At 41.7% G+C, this 10,344-nt stretch overlaps 1 pseudogene; it reads right to left on the reverse strand.

Annotated features, from left to right (window-relative positions):
• Window positions 1-3,859: 3,859 nt before the first annotated feature.
• LOC126458965 (5S ribosomal RNA) lies at window positions 3,860-3,977 on the reverse strand (annotated as a pseudogene).
• Between the last annotated feature and the right edge of the window lie 6,367 nt (window positions 3,978-10,344).

Consider the following 10,344-nt stretch of genomic DNA (forward strand, 5'->3'; position numbering starts at 1 on the left):
CCATATCCTCTATACATTTCGATATTTTTTCTTTGTTGGATGTATATCTTTTATGTAGAAAAGGAGGTACTGAACCAAATGAAGACTGACCATTCTCCACCAATCCCCTCTCTTCATCCAGCTCTCAACCCTCTTCTCTCTATCCATCCTCCATGTCCCTGTCCATCACCTCCACCCCTCCCTCTCTCTGTCAATCAGTTCCTCTTCCCCCTGTCCATCTGCTCCCCCCTCTCTCCATCCATCTCCTCCTCCCCCTCTTTCTGTGCATCTCCTCCTCCCCTCTCCCTGTACATTCCTCTCCTTTCTCTTCTGTGTCCATCTCCTCCTCTCCCCGCTCTCTGGTCATCTTCTCTTCCCTTTCTCTGTCCATTTCCCCTCCCCTAATTGTGTCTATCTCCTCCTCCTTCTATCCGTGCCTATGTCCTCCTTCTCCCTCGCTTTCTGACCATCTCTTCATCCTCCCTTCTCTCTCCACGTTATCATACTCACCCGCGTAAGAGGCTGATGGTTCTTACCCTTACACTATTTCTTTCCAGACTATAACTAAAATGTGTACCAAATCTGACTGAAATTGTTCCACGGATTTAGGATGAGCTTTTTACCCGTGGCTTTGCTCGCACCCAAAAACAAAAACTATTGGCGAATTCCCGAACATGCCAAAAAGGTTTCGAATGTTCCAGAACATTTGACAACATGTCCCACAATGATCTAGGACAGTGGTTCCCAACAGATGGTCCGCGGACTCCCAGGGGTCCGCGAGCTATGCCACAGAGGTCAGCAAGATGCTATTAGAATAAAAAATATATATTAAATATATTTCGTATAATAACAACTTTTTTGTTTTGGCCGCTTCCTGCATGAGCAGAGCTTTTAGCGAACGCTAACTTCTGGCTCTAAATTTGGATTTTTTAGGCACTTGATACTGTGATATGACAAGGTACCAATCATGAGGGGGTCCTCGAGAAAATTTTGTGGGGAACCCCTGATCTAGGATGTTCCGGGATGTTCCCCAACATTCTGGAATCTTCCCGAATGTTCCAGACTATTCCCGAATATTCCAGAACATCCTGCATATGAAATATTCTGGAATGATGTAGAACGCTCACGAATACCCTCGAATGTTCTGGAATGTTTTCGAATACTCTCGAATGTTCTGGAATGTTCTACAAATTTCTAGAGATCGAAATTTCCCAGCCATTATATCTTCAAAATTACCTACTTCAGGGAATAACGAGTATGAGTTTTAGTGGCACGCGCATTGTTCCTTACTTTTGTATTATATATTGATTACATGCCACTACACCGCTGGAAGAATGTTCGTCCGCTGTAATCAGGGATAATTTCGTTTCTAGCTGCATTCACTTAATATTAACTGTCACATGGTCTTTCGTAGTTATTTGACACGTTATCTTCTACTATACTACATCACGCTCCTTTCCTTTGACGAGATGAATCATGCCGGAGAGTTATGTAATTTACTTGACTGTCATCTCAATGTTGCCTTCCCATGGTATTCTATTTCTCTGGTATGAGTAGTGCGCCGCATGGCGCAGGAAGGGGGGAGGGGATTGGGGGAGGAGGGGTTCAGAGAGAGGAGACGAAGGAGCCGCAAAAATGTGATTCGGGTTGCAGATATCAATGGAGAGCCATTCTCTTTACAAACGATTACAATGATTTCTCATTGTTCTTTACAGTAAAATGAGACTTCGATAACACATCTGTGTTCTTCTTCTGATCTATTGGAGCGCTACGTAAATGGAAACCAACAACCAGTCAAGGCATAAATTTTGGGTGATTAAAAGAAAAAGCCAGGCTTGTGCAGAAGCGTAGTAAATCTCTTTAAGGTTTGAAATAACTAATGGGAAATTATCAGAAGATTACATTTACTTCATTAAACAGACGCTGTTGATATGCAGTAACCTTCAGTTGATGTGACGCAGGTAAAACTTATGTTTGAGTTGTTACATTGAGTAAGTTACGCAAGGCAGCGTCCATTCTTGAAATGTAACTGTGAAAAACTAAATAGCTTCACCGCTGTTACAAAAAATCTGAGCAGTTTTTATAGGACATGTCTTGCACTGAGTACTACGCAATGTGCCGAGGCGGTGGCGTTATTTCCCGGGAAGTAGCTACCTTGAGGTCATCGTAAACCGGTCATGTGCTTCTTAATGCCATTAAACTCGTGACCTTCCAGTACTAACTGCCGAGCTATAGTCACTTGAAGACATCAACTTTCCATACCGCAGTTACAAATACCAGTTAACTATAAACAATAAACAGCGTATCTTTTTATTCTTATGAAAGACATCATCTTTAAGATTAGTTACCATGCCGAAGCTTGACAGTAACCTTATATTAAGCAAATGATCATCTATTTCTATGTTCGTAATTCGCAAGGGACCGTACGCGATATGGGACGGAATATGCATTTCAGTCAGCAGAAGTATTGTACATTCTCTTCTGCAGAAATCCGAGCTACTCTAAATTTACCGCCGTGGCCATACTGCAGGGTGTAGTTTGGAGCATGTAAAATGTACTTTTTAACTCATAGTCAAGTGTGAGCTCTCGGATTGCTCAGACTAAGGTTTCTCGAATGCACTGTTTGCTCTACATTGGCGTTTTCGTCATCAGTCTTCTGAATGAAGAATTCCTCTCTTGCGCAAACTACTTCGTCTCAGAGAATCAGTTGCACCCTACGTCCTCAATTATTTGCTGGATGTATTCTAATCTCTGTCTTGCCCTGCAGTTTTTACCCTCTACAGCTCCCTCTAGTACCATGAACTGCCTGATGTCTTAACACGTCTCCTATCATCCTATCGCTTTTTCTTGTCAGTGTTTTCCACATGTTCCTTCCTTCACTGATTCTGCGGAGAACCTCCACATTCTTTATCTTATGAAGTAAACTAAACTAAACTGCGTCCGAACAGGCCTCGGAAGGCCCAACGGGACCGACCGGCCGCCGTGTCATCCTCAGCCCACAAGCGTCACGGGATGCGGATATGCAGGGACATTTCATTGGAAGAACCCTAAGGAAATGTGTGTGTGTGTGTGTGTGTGTGAAATCTTATGGGACTTAACTGCTAAGGTCATCAGTCCCAAAGCTTACACACTACTTAACCTAAATTATCCTAATATCCTAAGGACAAACACACACACCCACGCCCGAGGGAGGACTCGAACCTCCGCCAGGACTAGCCGCACAGTCCATGACTGCAGCGCCTTAGACCGCTCGGCTAATCCCACGCGGCTAAGGAAATGCAATCCGAAAACAAAGGAAGTAGGTTACAGTACACTTGTTCGCCCACTGCTTGAATATTGCTCACCAGTGTGGAATCCGTACCAAATAGGGTTGATAGAAGAGATAGAGAAGATCCAAAGGAGAGCAGCGCGCTTCGTTACAAAATCATTTAGTAATCGCGAAAGCGTTACGGATATGGTAGATAAGCTCCAGTGGAAGACTTTGCAGGAGAGACGCTCATTAGCTCGGTACGGGCTTTTGTTGAAGTTTCGAGAACATACCTTCACCGAGGAGTCAAGCAGTATAATGCTCCCTCCTACGTATATCTCGCGAAGAGACCATGAGTATAAAATCAGAGAGATTAGAGCCCACACAGAGGCATACCGACAATCTTTCTTTCCACGAACAATACGAGACTGGAATAGAAGGGAGAACCGATAGAGGTAGTCAAAGTACCCTCCGCCACACACCGTCAGGTGGTTTGCGGAGTATGGATGTAGATGTAGACATGTGGTCCGCACACCGTTCTCCCGGCCGTATGTCAGTTTACGAGGCCGAAGTCGTTACTTCTCAATCAACTAGCTCCTCAGTTTGCCTCAGAAGGGCTGACTGCAGCCCGCTTGCCAACAGCGCTCGACAGACCGGATGGTCATCCATCCAAGTGCTAGCCCAGCCCGACTGCGCTTAACTTCGGTGGTCTGACGGGAACCGGTGTTACCACTGCGGCAAGGCCGCTGGCCCCCTTTATCTTATTAGCCCACCCTATTTTCAATATTTTTCTGTAGCACCACTTCTCAAATACTTCGATTCACATCTGTTCCGGTTATCCCACTGTCCATGATACAGTGCCATGCAGTGCCAGGCTCCAAACGTTAACTCTCAGAAATTTCTTCTTCAGATTGAGGCCGATGTTTTATACTAGTAGACATCTTTTGTAGGAATACCCGCTTTGCCTTTATGAGTGTAATTTTTATCTCCTCCTTGCTTCGTCCGTCGTGTGCTATTTTGCTTCCAACTCCTGATCTCATTTGTCTTACTTTGGTTTACTCCCTGTTCACATCCCGTTCTAATTATACTGGTCATTCCATTCAGCACGTCCTGTAGTTGTTTTTCACTTTCGGAGGACAGCGGCGTCATCAGCGAATTTTATCACTGATATCCTTTCACCCCAAATTTTAGTCCCACTCTTGTGCCTCTCTTTTTTTACCATTATCGATTTTACGATATATAGATTGAACAGTAGGTGCGAAAGACTACATCTCTGTCTTACACTCTTTTTAATCCGAGCACTCGTTCTTCGCCTGTCCATCTCATTGTTCCTTTTTGATTCATACACATATTGTATATATTCCGTCTTTCCCTGTAGCTTACTCCTATTTTTCTCAGAATTTCAGAGATCTTGCACCACGACGCTGTCGAACACTTTTTCCATGTTGACTGATCCTATAAGCGTATCTTGCTTCCAATATCAAGCGAAACGTCAGAACTACCTCTCTGGTTCCTTTATCTTTCCGAAACCCAAACTAATGGCCGTCTAACAGATCTTCAGTTTTCTTTTCGATTCTTCTGCATCTTACTCTTGTTAGTAACTGGTATGCGTGAACTGTTAAGTTCTCTCATTTATCTGCGCTTGCTATTTTCGCTATTTTCTGGATCATAATTTTCCGAGAATAATGGTATATCTTCTGTCTCATAGATTCAAGACATCAGCTTGTATAATAGTTTGGTTCCCATTTTCCCTAATGATTTTATAAATTCTGTAGGACCATTATATGTGTCTACTGCCTTATTTGATCACAAGTCTTCCAATGCACTGTTACAATCTGACTGTAATACTGGATGTCCTATGTCTTCCACATCATATCCCATTTGTTCTTCTATCATGTCATCGGACAGCTTGTCTCCTTATAGAGGCCTTCAATGTACTCTTTCCACTTACCTGCTCTCCTCACCTCTGCATTTAAAAAAGGAATTCCCATTACATTCTCAATGTTGACGCCTTTGCTTCTGTTCTCATGGTAAGTTGTTTCGACTTTTCTATATACTGAATCGGTCCTTTAGAAGACCATTTATGTCTTGATTTATTTGTATTTTTGTAGCAACCATTTCTTTTTGACTTCCTAGCGCTTTCAACATGTATATTTCCTTGCTGTACTCCCGTCTTTTCCTGACTATAGCTATACCTCCATGTTTCCGCGAAAAATTGAATTTTTTTTTCTACACAATATTTAAACACTGTTACTTTCCTTGTACCTTTATCGGTATGTGCAACTTCTGCGATTGCCCTGTTTAGAGAGGTCAATTTCTCTTCGAACTGAACTACCTACTGTGGCATTCACTATCAGACTATCTACAGCCTCAGATAACTTCAGACGTACCTCTTCATTCCTTCCCCCTTCATTTCACATTAATTCATCCAGAAGATTCTCTTAAACTTGAGTCTACTCTTCGTCATTATTAATTGTGATCTGACTCTACACTTGCTTCTGGGTACCTCCTACAGTCCAGTATCTAATTTAGGAATCTGAGTCTGACCATAATGTAAATCCAGCTGGATTCTTTTCGTGCCTCCCGTCCTTTAACAAGTCCGTCCGATGAAGTAATAGAAGAAGGGACAGGAATCGATAGGGAAGAAATAGGGAATCCAGTATTAGAATCATAATTTAAAAGAGATCTGGAAAACTTAAGATCGAATAATGTAGAAGGGACATGTAACCCTTCCATCAGAATTTATGAAGTCGTTGGGGGAAGTGGACACAAAACGACTATCCACGTTGATGTATAGAATATAATTGTCAGGTAATGTACCACCTGATTTTCGGAAAGATATCATCCACATAATTCCAAAGTCTGCAAGACCTAAAAAATGCGAGAATAATCGCACAATCAGCTTAACATTTCATGCATACAAGTTCCTGACAAGAATAATATATAGAAGAATGGAAAAGAAATGTATAAGCAAGTCAAAAGAAAAATCAAGACACGTTCATAGGATTTGTCGATCTGGAAAAAGCGTTCGACTATGACATGTGGAGCAAGATTTTGGGAATTCTGAGAAAGACAAGGGTAAGCTATAGGGAAAGACGAGTAGTACACAGTAAGTACAAGAGCCAAGAGGGAACAATAATAGTAGAAGACGTTTAAGAACGAAGTGCTCGGATTAACAAGGGTCTAAGACAGGGATGTAGTCATTAGTCCCTACTGTTCATTGTATAGATCGAAACAGCAACGACTGAAATAAAAGAAAGGTTCAAGAGCGGAGTTAAAATTCAAGGTGAAAGGGTATCAAGGATAAGATTCGCGGTGACATTGGTAACCTGAGTGAAAGCGAAGGAGAATTACAGGATCTGCTGAATGGAATGAACATTGTGATGAGTACAGAATATGGACTGAGAGTAAATCAAAGAAAGACGAAAGTAATGAGAAGTAGCAGAAATGAGAATAGCGAGAAACTTAACATCAGGATCGATGATCGCGAAGTGGATGAAGTTAAGGAATTCTGTCATGTAGACATCAAAATAAAATGTGACTGTCGGAGCAAGGAGGACATCAAAAGTAGATTAGCAATGACAAAAATGGGATTCCTGGCCAAGGGAACTCTACTGGTATCAGACACAGGGTTTCATTTCAGGAAGGAATTTCTGAAAATATACGTTTGGAGCACAGCATTGTATGGTAGGGGAACATGGACTGTAGTGTAACATGGACTGTAGGGAGATCAGAACAGAATAGAATCGAAACATTTGAGATGTTGCGCTGCAGAATAACGTTAAAGATTCGGTGGTGTGATAAGGTAGGGAATGAGGAGGTTCTCCGAACGATCAGCGAGGAAAGGAATGTATGAAAATCACTGACAAGAAGAGGGAACAGGATGGTAAGACCATTTGATAAGACATCAGGCAATAACTCTCATGGTACTAGATGACTCAAAAAAAATCCCCTCTACTTCTGACATCATCGTTTATTATGCTGTCCAAATAGTGAAAGCACACTACCACTTCCAGGGCCTAATTTCTTAATTTCCTAATGTGATTCCCTCAATATTATAAAATCTAATTGGACTACATTCCATTATTCTTGTTTTATTCTGTTGATGATCATCCCATAACATCTTCTTAAGACACTATCCATTCTGTTCACATGCTCTTCCAAGTCCTTTACCGTCACTGGGATATTTACATTGCCATCGGCAAGCCTGAAAGCCCTCATTACTTCTTCCTGAACTTTTGATCACTTTCCAAATTTTTCCTTGGTTTGCTTTGCTGCTTGTTAATTGCAGCCATTGAATAACACCGCCGGCCGTTGTGGCCGAGCGGTTCTAGGCGCTTCAATCTGGAACGGTCGCAGGTCCGAATCATGCCTCGGGCATGAATGTGTGTGATGTCCTTAGGTTAGTTAGGTTTAAGTAGTTATAAGTTCTAGGGGGCTGATGACCTCAGATGTTAAGTCCCATACTGCTCAGAGCCATTTGAACCATTTTCGAATAACATCGAAAACAGGCTACAACCTTGTCTCGCTCTAATCTCAACCGGTGGTTCTCTTTCATGTCCTCCGAGCATGTATTCCAATGAACGTTCTCAAAAGCTTTCCTAAATCTATAACCGTAAGTTTGCCTTATGTTAGACAGTCTTATAAGTCGTAGAGTCAGTATGGCTTCGCGTATTCTTACATTTCTCTGGAATCCAGTTTGTCTTCTTCGAGGTCGGTTTCTAACATTTTTTTCCGTTATTATGTAAGTAATTCGTGTCAGGTCCTTGCAGCCTTGTCCCAAGCCCGGGTTCCCGTGTTCGATTCCCGCCGGGGTCAGGGATTTTCTCTGCCTCGTGATGACTGGGTGTTGTGTGATGTCCTTAGGTTCGTTAGGTTCAAGTAGTTCTAAGTTCTAGGGGACTGATGACCATATATGTTAAGTCCCATAGTGCTCAGAGCCATTTGAACCATTTGAACCTTACAGCCATGACTTATTAAACCGGTACTTCGGAGATAGTCATAACTGTCAGCATCTACCTTCTTCGGAAATGTAATTATTACATTCTGAGAGTCCAGAATGAAATTTCCACTCTGCAGCGGAGTGTGCGCTAATATGAAACTTCATGGCAGACATTCCGCTACAGAGTGGAAATTTCATAGTGGAAACCCCCCACCGGCTGTGGCTAAGCCATGTCTCCGCAGTATCTTTTCTTCCAGGAGTGTTAGTTCTGCAAGATCAGCAAGAGAGCTTCTGTGAAGTTTGGAAGGTAGAAGACGAGGTACCGCCGAAATTAAAGCTGTGTGGACGGGTCGCGAGTCTTGCTTGCGTAGCTCAGATGAGCGGCAATCTCCACGGAATGCCGGTGTCTAATTGCCGGCACGGTGGCACGGTAGCTCAGCGTGTTCGGTCAGAGGGTTGTCTACCCTCTGTAATAAAAAAACTGAGTTAATGGATCAACGATTAACTTGAACAAGCATCATGGATCGTTGGACCCGAAAAAATTCAACGACCAACCAGAAAAAAAGAAAAAAAGGAGGATGGTAGTGCACTCGCCCACGTTTGCAAAGGTCTCGAGTTCGAGTCTCTGTCCAGCACACAGTTTCAATTTGCCAGGAAGTTACAGTCAGGCAGTATTTCTTCTGCCTCATACATCTCGCATAGCAGGTGATATAGTTTTGTTATAGCTGGTTCCTCCAAGGATTTCAAGTATTCTAAGGGAATGTCGTCTACTCCATCAACCTTATTCCGACATAGGTCATTAAGCGCTCTGTCAAATTCTTGCAGCAGTACCACATCTCCGATCTCATCTTCATTTACTTCCTCTTCCATTTACATAAAACTGTGTTCATGTTAATTTCCCTTCTAAAGACGTTCTCTGTATTATGAACACTTTTCAAGTCTCCTTTCTTTGTCTGCAAGGAGAGACCCCCAGCGGTGTATCGATATTTTGAAATAAAATGTATGGTTATGTGGGTTAAGATCCCAGGTATCACACCCAGCTATCACACCTCGTGAGCCCCCGTTTGCGAGTAACAGTCGAAAAAAATTTGGAATTTCGCGTGATGTTCTGCAGCTGCAAAAAAGGAAAGATTCGGCAAATCGGTTGCACAGCATAATGGTTAAGGTTTTGGCCTCCCACGCAAAATATTATCGGTTCGAAACGCATTAGATTCTGTCTAAAATTTTATGTTTAAATCTTTATCAAAACAAATTTGGTCATTGTTTGTATTGTCATTTGGGCTAAATTTACTTTTTTTATTTTTAACGCTTTGTCACATCACTTTAATGACCGTATTAACTTTTTCAGTTGCTTTCATTTTTTCTTCCATTCATTCTTTTTCCACTTGGAATCTTTGTTCGCGTGAATTTAATTCTTTATTATTTATCTATCACAACATTTAAACATTTGAAACTGGGGACGTACTGGTTAAAAAACAAAAGACGAAGTAGTCTGTTTATATTGACCGTGCGATGGTGTCAAAATTGTATTTTTCCTTACAATATGTACATTTCTGTGGACGGTAACCGCAAAACAAACATTAAAAGCAAAATCTTATTGTGTTATAGGTAAAGTGACGTAGATTCAGAATTAAAGGAAAGAAGGGATTATAAATAAAACGAAATACAAGCAAAATGAGAAATGCAAAGTATGAATGCAATAACATGGACAAAAATATAGGATGACAAAACGGTAGTAATTAAATCGAAGTTAATACATAAAAATGATTAAAATTATATGAAGAAAAATTCCAAGTGGAAGAAATGTTAGGAACGAAAGTAAGAGCAATTGAAAAAATAAAACATTACTTTTAATCCAATTAATTGAATAACAAGAGCGTCCAACATCATTTCGAATAAGATTTTAAAATAAAAATTTAGTGAGCACCTGCTGAATTTCGAACCGACAACTTTTTGTCTGTGAGGCCAAAATCTTATCCATTACTCTGAGCAACCGATTTGCTGAATGCTGCTTCTTGCCAACTCTAGCACATCACGCAAAACTCCGAAACTTTTTTCATTAATTAGTCACAAACGAGGACTCACCTGGGTGAATGCCTGCAGGCTGTGGCCCCTGGGACCTTAACCTACATGTCCATATAGATGGCATCAGAAAGCCGATCCCACCACTAGGGAC

The sequence above is a fragment of the Schistocerca serialis genome, chromosome 2 (genome assembly GCF_023864345.2).
Source record: "Schistocerca serialis cubense isolate TAMUIC-IGC-003099 chromosome 2, iqSchSeri2.2, whole genome shotgun sequence".
In the NCBI taxonomy this organism is placed as follows: domain Eukaryota; kingdom Metazoa; phylum Arthropoda; class Insecta; order Orthoptera; family Acrididae; genus Schistocerca; species Schistocerca serialis.